This window comes from Octopus sinensis, unplaced genomic scaffold (genome assembly GCF_006345805.1).
Source record: "Octopus sinensis unplaced genomic scaffold, ASM634580v1 Contig16484, whole genome shotgun sequence".
Lineage (NCBI taxonomy): Eukaryota > Metazoa > Mollusca > Cephalopoda > Octopoda > Octopodidae > Octopus > Octopus sinensis.
This window is the reverse complement of record NW_021834378.1, coordinates 46,974-55,000: the sequence shown is the minus strand read 5'-3', so window position 1 is coordinate 55,000 and position 8,027 is coordinate 46,974. Positions and strand designations below refer to the sequence as shown.

The following is an 8,027-nucleotide window of genomic DNA, read 5'->3' as shown; positions in this document are numbered from 1 at the left end:
AAAATATTATTTAATGCCTTGAAATTCGAACATACGCGCAAGTCGTATTTGGATCGACTACTTACGACTAGCTAGCGCGAGTGCGCGCACTGGGACCACTGTTCGTTAGTAGTTCCATGTACATATACGATCTTGATACATACATACAAACACACATATATATATAGGCATAACTAGTGATGTGTACCCCACCGATCTTGTTGTCTCATAGCTTCCAGAAAAATAAAAATAAATAATTTTCAAGGAATTTTATCTACAAATAAGCGCTTAGATCCTATAGATTCGGTGTATGTAGAATTTTGTTGCTAAATAAATTCTCCGAGGAATTGGGGAGAATATTTTCGGAAAATTCGTTCGCTAGTAGTAAGTACCATGTACATATAAGTTCTTGATACATACAAACACACATATATAGGCATAACTAGTGATATGTACCCCACCCACCTTGTTGTCTCATAGCTTCCAGAAATATAAAAATAAATAATTTTTAAGGAATTTTATCTATAAATAAGTGCTTAGGTCCTATAGATTCGATGTATGTAGAATTTTGTTGCTAAATAAATTCTCCGAGGAATTGGGGAGAAGAATTTCGAAAAATTCGTTTGCTAGTAGTAAGTACCATGTACATATACGATCTTGATACATACAAACACACAAATATATAGGCATAACTAGTGATGTGTACCCCACCGATCTTGTTGTCTCATAGCTTCCAGAAAAATATAAACTAATACTTTTTAAGGAATTTTATCTATATATTTGTAGATACAATTAGATCCTGTAGATCCTTAGATACTGTAGATGTTGAGATTTGTTGCCAAAAAAATTTTCCGAGGAATTGGGGAGAAGAATTTCGGAAAATCCGTTCGCTAGTAGTGCCATGTACATACAAACACACACATATATAGGCATAACTTGTGATGTGTACCCCACCAATCTTGTTGTTTCATAGCTTCCAGAAATATAAAAATAAATGCTTTTTAAGGATTTTATCTACAAATAAGCGCTTAGATCCTATAGATTCGGTGTATATGTAGAATTTTGTTGCCAAAAAAATTTTTCCGTGGAGTTGGGGAGAAGATTTTCGGAAAATTCACACGACCCGAATTTTCTCCCTCTCACAACTTTCAGGAAAATGAGTATTTTTTAATGAAATCTTATACAAATACTTTTCAAATGGTATAGATTACGATTACAGAGAAATTTGTTTGGCACAATTTTTTGCAAGGGGGCGGGGCAAGCAGTTTATGAAAATAGAGTTTCAGGTCAGACGGCCCACACAAAGTTGGAATTTTCCAATTTTGACGGGGATTTTTTCCAATTTTCTTTTTCACCACTGTTTCTGGAATGAAGGGAGACATCGTTTCAGGAGTAAAAAAATTTTGAAATCCTGTAGTTATACCTATATTTATAGATATTGTATTATGTCCATGTATGTATATACACGTAAGTTACGGGGACGTAAACACACCACCATCGGTTGTCAAGCAATGTTTCGGGGACAAACACAGGCGCACAAACACACACACATATATATTAGTCTCTTTTGCTGAACTGCTAAGTTACGGGGATGTAAACACACTAACATCAGTTGTCAAGCGATGATGTGGGGACAAACACAGACACACACAAATATCATCATCATCATCATCGTTTAATGTCTGCTTTACATGCTAGCATGGGTTGGACGGTTCAACTGGGGTCTGGGATGCCAGGAGGCTGCACCAGGCACCAGTCTGATCTGGCAGTGTTTCTACACCTGGATGCCCTTCCTAACACCAACCACTCCGAGAGTGTAGTGGGTGCTTTCTACATGCCACCAGCACAGGTGCCAGGGTAGGCTGGCAGTGGCCACGATCGGTTGGTGCTCTTTACGTGCCACCGGCACCGAAGCCAGTCAAGGTGGCACTGGCATCGACCACGTACGGATGATGCTTTTTATGTGCCACCGGCACAGGTGCCAGGGGAGGCTGGCAACAACCATATATATATTCACACACACACACATACACGAGCTTGCACACAGTTTCCAGCAACCAAATTTACTCACAAGGCATTGGTGGTCAGCCCATGGCTATAATAGAAGACACCCAAAGTACTGTACTGAGACTGAACACGAAACCTTGGGATTGCAAAATGTGTTTCTTAACCACAAAGCCATGTCTGTACCTATGATTTAGTAGGGTATGATTTGAGAGGGATTTGACTGTAAATACTAGCAGGTCAAACAATTTGTTATTGTTGGGTAGTAGACTAAATCCTTGGGGACCCTCAGCATTCAAACATGGCTTGCCAGTTTCTTCCTTCCTTTCTCTTGAAAGCCCAGCAAAAACGATATGGGCACTGCTCCTTCCTCCTGTAACTCAATCACACGACCTCATCCCACCCTACTTTCTTTCCCCCGAAAAGCATCAAATCACAAAACTCAATCTACAAGTAAAAAATACTACTAAATATATATACATATATGCGACGGGCTTCATTCAGTCTCTGCCTACCAAATCCACTCACAAGGCTTTGGTAGGCCCGATGCTATAGTAGAGGACAGTTGCCTAAGGTGCCACCCAGTGAGACTGAACCCTGAACTATGCGGCAAGCTACTTACCACACAGCCATCATCATCATCATTGTTCGACCGTGGTCGAGACAATGGAATTTACCATGCTACGCCAGACTTCACGGTCCATCATAGCATTACGGAGGTCCTGTTGCTGGATGCCTGTATCCCTGAAGATTACATCAGGGTAGGAGAGTGTATTCGACTTACCGTGATTATTGTAAACGAGTGGGACGTGATAACTATGGTGGAGTTCAGGATTTGTTGTTTCGTCTCGTTACAATTCGTAAGGGGGTTATTCGTTATTTCAGTAGTGTCGTTAACACGGACAGAACCTGGAAAGAGATTATGGACACAAAATTATACACAATTACTTGACATACAAACACATTCACACACACACACACAGACATGCACACACACACACACTCTTTTACTCTTTTACTTGTTTCAGTCATTTGACTGCGGCCATGCTGGAGCACCACCTTTCAGTCGAGCAAATCGACCACCAGGACTTATTCTTTGTAAGCCTAGTACTTATTCTATCTGTCCCTTTTGCTGAACCGCTAAGTAACGGGGACGTAAACATACCAGCATCGGTTGTCAAGCGTTGTTGGGGGGACAAACACACTCACATACATACATACATACATACATACATACATACATACATACATACATATATATATATATATATACGACAGGCTTCTTTCAGTTTCGGTCTACCAAATCCCCTCACAAGGCTTTGGTCGGCCCGAGGCTATAGTAGAAGACACTTGCCCAAGGTGCCACGCAGTGGGATTGAATCCGGAACCATGTGGTTGGTAAGCAAGCTACTTACCACACAGCCACTCCTATATATCATCATCATCATCACCATCGTTTAGCGTCCAGCCAGACTGAGGTCTAGCGAACCAGATGGCTGCACCAGGCTCCAATCTTGGTTTGGCAGAGTTTCTACAGCTGGATGCCTGCCTAACGCCAACCCCTCCGAGAGTGTAGTGGGTTGCTTTTAAGTGCCAGTCAGGAGGTACTGGCAAAGGCCACGCTCAATGGTGCTTTTTATGTGCCACGTGCACAGGAGCCACCAGGGCACTGGCAACGACCTCGCTTGAATATTTTTCCTGTGCCACCAGCACAAGTGCCAGTAAGGCGATGCAGGTAACGATCACGCTCGGATGGTGTTTATTATGTGCCACCAGCATGGAGGCCAGGTTGTTGCTCTGGTAATGATCACGCTCGTATGGTACTCTTAGCATCATCATCATCATCATTGTTCGACCGTGGCGAGACAATAGAATTTACCATGCTACGCCAGACTTCACGGTCCATCATGGCATTACGGAGGTCCTGTTGCTGGATGCCTGATCCCTGGAGATACATCAGGGTAGAGAGGGTGCGCCCTCTGGTGTTGCGAGTAGATGGCTTCCAGAGTAGAAGAGTAGAAATTACCCTCGTTTTCAGACTCTACAACAATGTCCAGCAAACTGGACTCTCCTACCTTTCACAAGAGATGACACAGGTGGTAGTTCCCATATATTTGAATTTTGGTTGGATGACGTTCCACGAGAGATTTTGAGCTCTCATAGGAGGCGAGTGTAGGTTCCACATCCAACGCCTCTCAAGCTTCTTTGATAACGCCCAGGTTTCTGAGCCATAGAGTAGAATTGGTTCGACTGTGGCTTTGAAGATTTCACGGATGCCAGTCATCGAATTTGATTTTGATTTCACTTGCCTCAACAGGTCTTCGCAAGCAGAGTTTAGTGTCCAATGAAGGAAAAATACACTTAAGTGGACTGGTTACACCCCTGGCATAGGCCACAAGGTTATGGTCCCACTTGCGCTTGCCGAGTCTTCTCAAGCACAGCATGTTTCCAGAGGTCCAGGTCATTAGTCATTGCTTTGGTGAGGCCCAGTGTTCGAAGGTCATGCTTCAGCACCTCATCCCAGGTCTTCCTGGGTCTAACTCTTCCACAGGTTTCCTCAACTGTAGTGTGTGGCATTATAGTATATATATATATATATATAATTATATATATATATATATATAATTAATGTAGGATAAAATTTTTTTCTGGAAAAAAATTTCATCAATGGCCAGCCATATCAAAAAATACCTTTAAAGGTTAAATTTATAAATAATTTACAAGATAAGGGCAAAAGAAAAAAAATTCTAATGTCAAATATGCTGAAAAAACAATAATCGTTAATTACCATTATAATTTATGCGTCTCGAAACAAACCGATAGAAATTTCTAAAAAATTTGTTATTACTGTATTGGTCCAATTTTGGAGTTAATTCATAAGAATTTTCTCCTCTTCAGCGGCAAATACGCGAGATATAAGTGAAATACTTTCTCATACCCATGGAAAAAGCAAGCACTAAGTCCCGAGCAGACCTAAGTACCCCAAATATATCCAAAATAGAAAAATCTTCGGCACATCTTGAGACACGTGTGATTCGAACTAGAAACTTTCACAGAGTGAGAGAGTCCGGAAGTGAACACTATTCAATTTATAACTAACGAATTTTTTAGAAATTTCTATTGGTTTGTTTCAAGACGCATAAATTATAATGGTTATTAACAATTATTGTTTTTTTTGGCATATATTTACTTTCAAAACTTCAATTCTAAAGGGTCGAAATAAACCCGAGCAACGCTGGGCGATCACTGCTAGTATATATATATATATTATATATATATATATATATATATATATATATATATATATGTGTGTGTGTGTGTGTGTGTGTGTTATATAGATTATATATATATATGTGTGTGTGTGTGGTGTATAATATATATATATATGTATGTGTGTGTGTGTGTGTGTATTATATATATATATATATATTTCATCATCATCATCATCGTTTAACGTCCGTTCTCCATGCTAGCATGGGTTGGACGGTTCGACCGGGGATCTGGGAAGCCAGAAGGCTGCACCAGGCTCCAGTCTTATCTGGCAATGTTTCTACAGGTGGATGCCCTTCCTAACGCCAACCACACGTTAGGAAGGGCATCCAACTGTAGAAACCTTGCCAGATATATAGATATATTATATTGGAGGTTTGGAGATGATGTACAGGTATTATATATTAGAAGAAAATGAGTACTCAGCAGATCGGATGGTTTATATTTACAGATATTTATTTGTATATTACATTTTTTTAATATATATATATATATCATATCACTTAGATCATTAGCGCTTTCTCCCATTCTAGTGGGGTTTTCAAATCAAACTGTGATCAAACTAATGATCTCAGTGATATGATATATATATAAAAAATGTAATATACAAATAAATATCTGTAAATATAAACCATCCGATCTTCTGAGTACCCCATTTCTTCTAATATATATATATATTGAAATATATATATATATATTGAAATATATATATACAGTAGCACCTGGACATCAAGGTCTGTTACTGTGTACAAATTTGACAGCCACATAAACAGTGATCTCCCTTGCACTGACAAACCATACGCACCAGAAGTTTTGAGATCGGGATTGAATTTACAACCTGTCCAACCCTACATTTTTTATATTGTAATAATAATAACAATAAAAGAAAAAGTAAAACAATATCTTAAATTTTGAGAGATTAATTTCTATTTCTTTTTTTTCTTTTTTTTGTTTATCACAGAAAAGGAAAGCAGAAGTATGGCATCAGCAACTGCCCTCACCCATGCTCTGGTTGACCATCTGAATTCGGGGTGAATACCATTTTATTTTCATTTCTTTATTTGTTTGTTTTAAATCTCTTTAAATTGTTTTAGGGTCTCCTTGCCTACCTGACGTCATCGAAACAGCAATAATTCCTTGGAAGCCACCTTGTGAGTAATAAATAAATAAAATTTTTTTTAATGTTTGATGAATCTGATTATTATTTAACAATCAGTGGAATTGAAAAAAAGGAGTTGTTCCCTGTTAAATTATACAAAATATATACATTTTCAAAAGGGGTTGTAGACTTTTGCAAACCACTGTGCGTTGGCAATAAATAAATAAAATTCTTTTAAATGTTTGATGGATCTGATTATTATTTAACAATCAGTGGACTTGAAGAAAAGTTGTTGTTCCCTGTTAAATTATACAAAATATATAAATTTTCAGAAGGGGTTGTAGACTTTTGCAAGCCACTGTACGTTGGCAATAAATAAATAAAATTCTTTTAAATGTTTGATGGATCTGATTATTATTTAACAATCAGTGGACTTGAAGAAAGGTGTTGTTCCCTGTTAAATTATACAAAATATATAAATTTTCAGAAGGGGTTGTAGACTTTTGCAAGCCACTGTACGTTGGCAATAAATAAATAAAATTCTTTTCAATGTTTGATGGATCTGATTATTATTTAACAATTAGTGGAATTGAAAAAGAGGTCTTGTTCCCTGTTAAATTATACAAAATATATAAATTTTCAAAACGGGTTGTAGACTTTTGCAAGCCACTGTACGTTGGCAATAAATAAATAAAATTCTTTTAAATGTTTGATGGATCTGATTATTATTTAACAATCAGTGGAATTGGAAAAAAGGAGTTGTTCCCTGTTAAATTATACAAAATATATAAATTTTCAAAAGGGGTTGTAGACTTTTGCAAGCCACTGTACGTTGGCAATAAATAAATAAAATTCTTTTAAATGTTTTATGGATCTGATTATTATTTAACAATCAGTGGAATTGAAAAAAAGGAGTTGTTCCCTGTTAAATTATACAAAATATATAAATTTTCAAAAGGGGTTGTAGACTTTTGCAAGCCACTGTACGTTGGCAATAAATAAATAAAATTCTTTTAAATGTTGATGGATCTGATATTATTTAACAATCAGTGGAATTGAAAAAAAGGAGTTGTTCCCTGTTAAATTATACAAAATATATAAATTTTCAAAAGGGGTTGTAGACTTTTGCAAGCCACTGTACGTTGGCAATAAATAAATAAAATTCTTTTAAATGTTTGGTGGATCTGATTATTATTTAACAATCAGTGGAATTGAAAAAAAGGAGTTGTTCCCTGTGAAATTATACAAAATATATACATTTTCAAAAGGGGTTGTAGACTTTTGCAAGCCACTGTACGTTGGCAATAAATAAATAAAATTCTTTTCAATGTTTGATGGATCTGATTATTATTTAACAATCAGTGGAATTGAAAAAGAGGTGTTGTTCCCTGTTAAATTATACAAAATATATAAATTTTCAAAACGGGTTGTAGACTTTTTCAAGCCACTGTACGTTGGCAATAAATAAATAAAATTCTTTTAAATGTTTGATGGATCTGATTATTATTTAACAATCATTGGAATTGAAAAAAAGGAGTTGTTCCCTGTTAAATTATACAAAATATATAAAATTTCAAAAGGGGTTGTAGACTTTTGCAAGCCACTGTACGTTGGCATAAATAAAAAATTCTTTTAAATGTGTGATGGATCTGATTATTATTTAACAATCAGTGGA

At 37.0% G+C, this 8,027-nt stretch overlaps 1 long non-coding RNA gene across 1 annotated transcript in view; it reads left to right on the top strand.

The window, feature by feature from the left end:
• LOC118761695 overlaps positions 1–6,400 on the top strand; it is a 7,340-nt gene extending 940 nt beyond the window's left edge. Inside the window, exons 2-3 of the long non-coding RNA XR_004997571.1 lie at positions 6,062–6,063; positions 6,215–6,400. This is a non-coding gene — a long non-coding RNA (uncharacterized LOC118761695). The remainder of the gene's footprint in view (positions 1–6,061; positions 6,064–6,214) is intronic.
• The last annotated feature ends 1,627 nt before the right edge of the window (positions 6,401–8,027 follow it).